This window comes from Bombus vosnesenskii, unplaced genomic scaffold (assembly GCF_011952255.1).
Source record: "Bombus vosnesenskii isolate JDL3184/JDL3185 unplaced genomic scaffold, Bvos_JDL3184-5_v1.1 scf7180000013357, whole genome shotgun sequence".
Taxonomy (NCBI): Eukaryota; Metazoa; Arthropoda; class Insecta; order Hymenoptera; family Apidae; genus Bombus; species Bombus vosnesenskii.
Window position 1 is genome coordinate 1 of NW_022882991.1, and position 8007 is coordinate 8007.

Here is an 8007-nt window from a genome sequence, read left to right on the forward strand (position 1 = left end):
CGTGGGACATCGTCGGTCCAGTGTGGGTCACCAAATGCCGCTAAAAGAATTTTGGATGATCTACACTGGACTGCAACGTGGGACATCGTCGGTCCAGTGTGGGTCACCAAATGCCGCGAAAAGAATTTTGGATGATCGACACTGGACTGCAACGTGGGACATCGTCGGTCCAGTGTGGGTCACCAAATGCCGCGAAAAGAATTTTGGATGATCGACACTGGACTGCAACGTGGGACATCGTCGGTCCAGTGTGGGTCACCAAATGCCGCGAAAAGAATTTTGGATGATTTACACTGGACTGCAACGTTGGACGCCGTGGGACATCGTGGGACACCGTGGGACACCGTGGGACACCGTGGGACACCGTGGGACACCGTGGGACACCGTGGGACACCGTGGGACACCGTGGGGCACCGTGGGATATGTCTTGGCTATGTCGAATCCATTCTGAGCCCATTCTGTACAATGATACTTATCTGACTTGGAACGAAATATAAAAATCTATCCTTTTTTTCCACTGAATCTTGCGGTTATTTTGTGCACAGGAGTGCGTCGCGTGAGTCCATTGATTCTTCTGAAAGATCCCGATGTATGAAATCATTCTCTTATTTCAAACCAATTTTTAACGAATTATCTTATTGTTTCAAATTGAGTTATAACGTCATAAACTTGCAAATTAGTAACAGGTAGATTCAAATACAAGGTTTCGCGCGCGTTTGCACAGTATTCTTTAAATATATTTAGTGGCGAACTTTTGAATTCTTACAAATATTTTCTATTATTTAAAACACGCGACTGTAGTGTATTATTGGAATATATATTTCGTATTCTAATAACGAAAATTCACAGTATATATTCTAATTGCGAACAATATTATTCTTGCAAACGATTGCATCGCATTCACGTTATTCATGAGCACTTGTTTGCTATCGAAAAATATCTCACAATTTTCAACTAAATAATATTTTTCAAACTTGTTCCAATTTCTTAATAATAATTTTTAAGCGTAAAAAATAGCAGTATTTTCTAAATAAACGTTCGATAGAAAAAAGAAGAAAATTGTCGAAACGAAGTTTCGCTTCATCCCCCCCCCCCACCCACCCTTAAACAACCACCATTTCCACCACTGGACTTTACACGGTTCCTGCCTGATGTTAGTCTCCCTGATGATATTCGCTGGGATACCGCAGCATCCAGGGTAACGTCCTCTGTTTCTCCGCATCGAACGGTGAGTCGCATGCATTTTTGTTCCTCCGGTCACTCAATCATGTCGTAGGATGAAAGGTCCGAATCGGCACGGGTGACCGGTTGTATTACGTAGAATTTTGTTGCGAGCATAGTGACCGCGGGTATTTTTATACCCGTGAGTAGTAACATTTTTTTTTTTAATTTATTAGTTTAGGATAGGTCTTCTTGCACAGCGCGATTATAATAATTAGTTTAAATACATACACTTGAGAATATATTCGTGTTATTTATAAATATGCATGTTAACATTCCGTATAAATATTTGCAAATGGCAAATATGTACACGAATATACCTGTTTAACATAAACATACTTGATCTTAAGCAATGAATTAATCGTGACACTATTAAGTCACGTTCGTTTATTTTACTTGGCTAGAATTTAAAATGTAAGTCAAAATTCATTTTTTCCCGTACAAGAATGTGTGAAATTTTACGTGCAAGAAGACACTTCGTGACAGGCAGATTTTTGAATCAAAGCAATAATTTTGAACACTTCTTCTGCACTTTCGAGTATATGCTTTGATAAAGAGATCGCCTGAGAATATTTCTTTCTTAGTAATATATTTAGAGTCAATTATTCCATTTGATCGAGTCTCAGTCTTTTTCAATTAACGCTACCTTTTTTGCAATATTAAAGTTTTGTTCTGATTTTATTAAATTAATAAAGTACAGTTACTTAGTTACTATTAAATTAATAAAGTAGATTTAATCAGATACGAAGTAGTAAAATATAAAGTCAAAGAACGTTAGTCCGTTAAATAACAATTACACGAACTAATCATTTCTTTTAGATCAGGATTTTCAGGTTTAACCCTTTCCGTGCCCATTGTCAGGATCTCATTCACGTGCCCAGGTGCTACTTGAATGGGAGAAAGACACTGGGCACGATGATCTAGAATTAAGTAATGTAATAATTTGTCAGCGACTGACGATGTGTTAGTGTACCGTGCACGACGTATTTTCCACGTTATGTGTGTGTGTTGTTAGGCCGTGGAACTGCGTCGCTTTTTCTCATTCGTTAAAACTTCAAATATTAAAAATGTCGGGACATATATCGATTCAATTTACGTCTCGATAGAATCACAATTTGTGGTAATACCGTCCACGCGATTAAGTGTAACCACGCTTTTAATATTGCCGTAAATTACAATTGTAATTCCAAGTTTACTTACATTTATTTTAAGGATATCATTTCCTCAGACGTGTTTTGTCACGTTTTACGCAATGGTCACTAGCCTTCGTCAGTCGATTTCAGGAAAACGGTACGTACCTTAGAGTGTGCATGGTGTGTGTTAAGCTCGGGTGTCGGAGGCGTCCCGGGACGTCCTCTCTAGTGTAGGACCTTTGCGCCCGAGCGTTTGTGTGAGAACCATGGAGCGAGTGTGTTGGTGTGTCTGTTTTGCCATTTTTAAATATAGCGCTAGGTAGGATAGGTAGTATACTTTCTGGTATGTCTGTTAATTATAAGTAGGTAGGGCCGGGCAGGTTGGCACAGTCTCTGGTCGGGTAGGCGCGTTTTCGTGTGACCAACTTGTTTCTGGAAATCTAATTTGAAAAATCGACGGTGAAACTGGCACGAGTAGAGCATGCACTCGTCTCTGGTTTTGCCTTTCGATTTTTCGAATTTCGCGGTCGCGGTCGCGAATGGGTCGAAACAAACGTTTATTGCTCGAGCACGCACATGCGAGTGAGCAACGATTACTGCTGTGATCGTTGGTCAGTCCATGTGCACTCCAATCAGTTTCCGCGGTTTATATTTTTATTTTACCTTGGTAAGTTTTTTTTTTGTTTGCGATTTAGAAGTCTCGAGCTTAGATTTAAGTTTCAGCGGGCATTGCGCCCGAAGAAAGAAGAGGCTATAAGCCGAAGAGGCCCGGCAAACTGCCACTCAAGAGGGCAACTACTAATGGCTGCCCATCCTCTGGGTCATCCAGAGCATGGGAAGTCATTATTGTTACTACTTTGTCACTATGCTCGATTTTAGTATTTGTAGTAGTAGTAGTAGTAGTAGTTTGCTTTTTGGCCGATGTATATATCGGTCCACCGTCCCATTGGGCAAATCGCGATTTTTCTTATTAGTGTTGCGACAAATTAATTACGGGTTGTATTAGAGTTGCGAAATAACATCGCGGCTTTTCATTAGTGTGGCGAGAAAATGATTACGGTTTGAATTAGAGTTGCGATAAAATGATAATCGCGTTTGCTTTCGAGTTGCGAATTACGATATCCTGATTGTCTTTTGCAATTTTTATTATAAATTTTTAGAATTTCTTATAGAATTATACGTATCAGAATTTATTCTGTTTTCTATTGTTAAAAATTAGATTATAAAAATTTTAGTTTTTAATTAATTTTATAGTATTACAAGTAGCAATATCAGAATATTTAAAGTAGCTTTTTCATATAGTAAATAGCAATTTTTATTAGAATTCACTATAAGAATTAGCGTTGCGATAATGAATGATCGCGTTTTGTTAAGTAGAGTTGCGTTTACAAAATGCCCAAACCCCCCGACTGCATTGGTCGGACACTGTTCCTGGATCACACGATACAGCTGCAAGAGTTGTACAAGTGTGATCGTTCATCGGCAACCTCCTAAATGGTTGCACTGCGATATGTCAGCCCCCCGCTCGCGATTTTTCTTATTAGTGTTGCGATAAATTAATTACGGGTTGTATTAGAGTTGCGAGATGACATCGCGGCTTTTTATTAATGTGACGAGAAAATGATTACGGTTTGAATTGGAGTTGCGATAAAATGATAACCGCGTTTGCTTTAGAGTTGCGAATTACGATATCGCGATTTTCTTTTGCAAATTTTATTATGAATTTTTATAATTTCTTATAGAACTATACGTATCAGAATTTATCTTGTTTTCTATTGTTTAAAATTAGATTATAAATATGTTAATTTTTAATTAATTTTATAGTATTGCAAGTAGCAATACCAGAATATTTAAAGTAGCTTTTTTATATAGTAAATAGGAATTTTTATTAAATTCACTATAAGAGTTAGCGTTGCGATATTGTTCCATCGCGAGTTCTGCTTATTTTTCCTTTTAGCGTTGCGATAATAAATGATCGCGTTTTGTTAAGTAGTGTTGCGTTCACAAACTGCCCTAACCCCCCGACTGCAATTGTCGGACACTGTTCCTGGATCACACGTTCAGCTGCAAGAGCTGTGCAAGTGTGATCGTTCATCAGCAACCTCTTAAATGGTTGCACTTCGATCTCTCGTTATTAGTGTTGCGTATTGCTTAAATACGAGTGCGTAGATTTATACTTATTAGTGTTGCGTATCAAATATCGGGAATTTTCAGGCTTAATTTTTTTTTTTTTAATGGTAGATTAATTGATATTGCAGATATAACGAAGCACTCATCGCGTTTGATTTTGAAAATTTTCTGCTTCATAAATATTTGTAGTAAATTAGTGTTGCGAAACAAGAATATTCAGTTCCACTCTCGGCGTGTTGATCGGGTTTATATAGAGTGGAATACGACTGAATTTTAGTAGCCCTTCTGGCTACTGCTTTGTTTCCTTTTCAGCGCCCCTTATTACCACGTTTATTACTGAAAATACTGCTATAAGACATACTTCTTTGTCAGCGTTAACGTTACCATAACTGCTAAAATACAGAAATTTATTACGAATGTATATTATATATAGATTTACATATTTGAAACTGTGAGCGATTTCATGCGATTTCAAGGTATTATAATGAAATATCTTAAAGTTGCTATGAAGGCTTCAAATATTTTTTAAAATTTAATTCATTGCAATCGACCGCGATATTTTCAATCTTTTAACAGTAATGTAGAATTTTATAAATATTCGAATTTCATAGTGAATTTTTAATTCAGATTGAATTCAATTACTTAAAATTCTTGTTTTCAACGTAACCCTAGTTTCGATTAAAAAGATACAAATGATTCTCTATATTTGCTAAAATTTAATCAATAGTAATTTGATCTATAATTAACCATTATTAGTAGTTTATTTTTCATGTATAAAATGTTCTCGTTTTAAAAATACCTGTTTCTTTCATATACCACACCAAGTAAACGAGTTTGCTTCAAATTTATCAATTAGCAGAAAGTAGATTTCAATTACATATATGAACATTTCATAGCATATTAAATATGTATGCTAGATACCCAAATGATTTTTCTTCCATTGTCTGATTGTTCAGGCTTCTTCCCGTTTCCCCATTTTTAAAAGAAGCATATTGCGGTAACGTTGGAGTATATAACTTTTCGATATTTTCATAAGTTTAGTACAATGAGTCGTATGTCTCTTCTGCAAGACTCTAAATTGTATATGCAGTGTCAATAGTTTCATTTCCATTCTTTCGTTCCAAGTTAGACAAATGTATCTTTGATACAGAATGTTGCCAATACGGTACCGAATTATTGTACAATGTTTGTGCTGATAGATGTAATCGTTTTCGCAGATTAATCAGTTGATTAACTTTTGGAAAACCACAACATCCATAAATACAAGCATTGCACAATAATTCAATACCAAGCTAAGAACCACGCTAATACAGTCCAGTTTGGATTACGAAAAGCCACGAAGAGAATTTTGGATAATCTAAACTGGACTGCAACGTGGGACGCCGTTGGACGCCGTTGGACACCGTTGGACACCGTGGGATACCGTCGGTCCAGTTTGGGTCTCCAAAAGCCTCCAACAGAATTTTGGATGATCTAGACTGGACTGCAACGTGGGACACCGTGGGATACCGTCGGTCCAGTTTGGGTCTCCAAAAGCCTCCAACAGAATTTTGGATGATCTAGACTGGACTGCAACGTGGGACACCGTGGGATACCGTCGGTCCAGTTTGGGTCTCCAAAAGCCTCCAACAGAATTTTGGATGATCTAGACTGGACTGCAACGTGGGACACCGTGGGATACCGTCGGTCCAGTTTGGGTCTCCAAAAGCCTCCAACAGAATTTTGGATGATCTAGACTGGACTGCAACGTGGGACACCGTGGGAAACCGTCGGTCCAGTTTGGGTCTCCAAAAGCCTCCAACAGAATTTTGGATGATCTAGACTGGACTGCAACGTGGGACATCGTTGGACAGCGTTGGACACCGTTGGACGTCGTTGGACATCGTTGGACATCGTTGGACGTCGTTGGACATCGTTGGACATCGTTGGACGTCGTTGGACAACGTTGGACACCGTTGGACACCGTTGGACAACGTTGGACACCGTTGGACGTCGTTGGACACCGTTGGACGCCGTTGGACACCGTTGGACGCCGTTGGACACCGTTGGACAACGTTGGACAACGTTGGACAACGTTGGACACCGTTGGACATCGTGGGACGCCGTGGGACATCGTGGGACACCGTGGGACACCGTGGGATGCGTACGTTTTAGTCTTAATTAATCGTAAGGTAGATACCTATGTTAAGTGCACTGTGAGCTCATTCTGTACAACGACATTTATCCACCTTAGAACGAAAAAAGGAAAATCTCGTCTCCCTCCACTCGCTTACCACACAGTACTTATTGTACTCGCGATTTATCGGTTCGCGATCACTCAGTTCTTTCAAACCGTAGCGTGACGTACTCGCTCGCGCGTATTCCGCGTACGTGCGGGTCAACGTGCACTGGACAACTCTTTGAATTCGTAAGTCGCCCCAAGGACACCTCTGTCCTGGTGACTGCTCGACGACTGCTCGACGTTCGCATCGTATCGCGGGAGTTGTCGTCGCGCCGGTGATGCTGGCGAATCTGTTGGGGATTCAGTCGTTGATCTGCAGTCCTGTCCGATTGGTACTTTGGTACTCGGTCAGGGACCTGCAATTTTACGTCCTCCGTAATTCTGTTCGGGCCCGCGGGAGTGGACCCCACTGTTCAGTTGAGGTCAATGCCTTCGTAATCCTGTTCAGCGGTCCCTCCCCGTGAGTGGACCCCACTGTTCAGTTGAGGCCTCTTGCCTTCGTAATCCTGTTCAGCGGTCCATCCCCGGGTTCCACATGTTCAGTTGGAGTGTGTTAAGTTGCTGGCCTATGTGCTGGATCCACGGCTGAATTACCCGTGGATCACTAGCATCATCGGTCGGCGCCATCGACCGCGACTCGTGTAAGTTTCGAACGGCGAAACAGGAATCGAGTTACGGTCAATTCTTGGGCTTTCCGCTGAACCTCGGGGTTATCTCGTGTACGGGGGTACGTCGCGTAGGTTTGTTAGTTCTTTCGAGAGATCGCGATCTCGTTCGTTTCGGGCGCGCCGCGATTTTTTCCTTTATCATCTGATTCATCGGGTATCTTCTTGTTTTCCCATTTTTAAGGGAAACTTATTGAGATCACGTTAGAGTTTATAACTTTTCAGTATCTTCAATATCTCATAGTGTCGTAAAAGTAGAACATTAAGCAGTTTAGTACAGCGACTCGTATGGCCCTTCTGGAAGACACGAAATGGTATACACAGTGTCAATAGCTACATTTCCTTTTTTTAATTCCAAGTTAGATAAATATGTGTTTAATACCGAATGATGCCAGTAGGGATGCGAATTATTGTATGATAGTTGTACTGATCGATGTAATCGTTGTGTGGGAGATGGATGTTGCGTTACGTACGCTTTGCTCTACGTTTGTAAAGATTCGTGTAACTGCTGCGTAGGGGACAGGTGTTTCGCGGTTAGGCTACGAAATAACTATCTCTTTACGCAGGCCCATGATCAAGTAGAGTCAGAACTCGACATTCTTGCCAATAGGTTGAATGTCGAGACCAATGTATAATG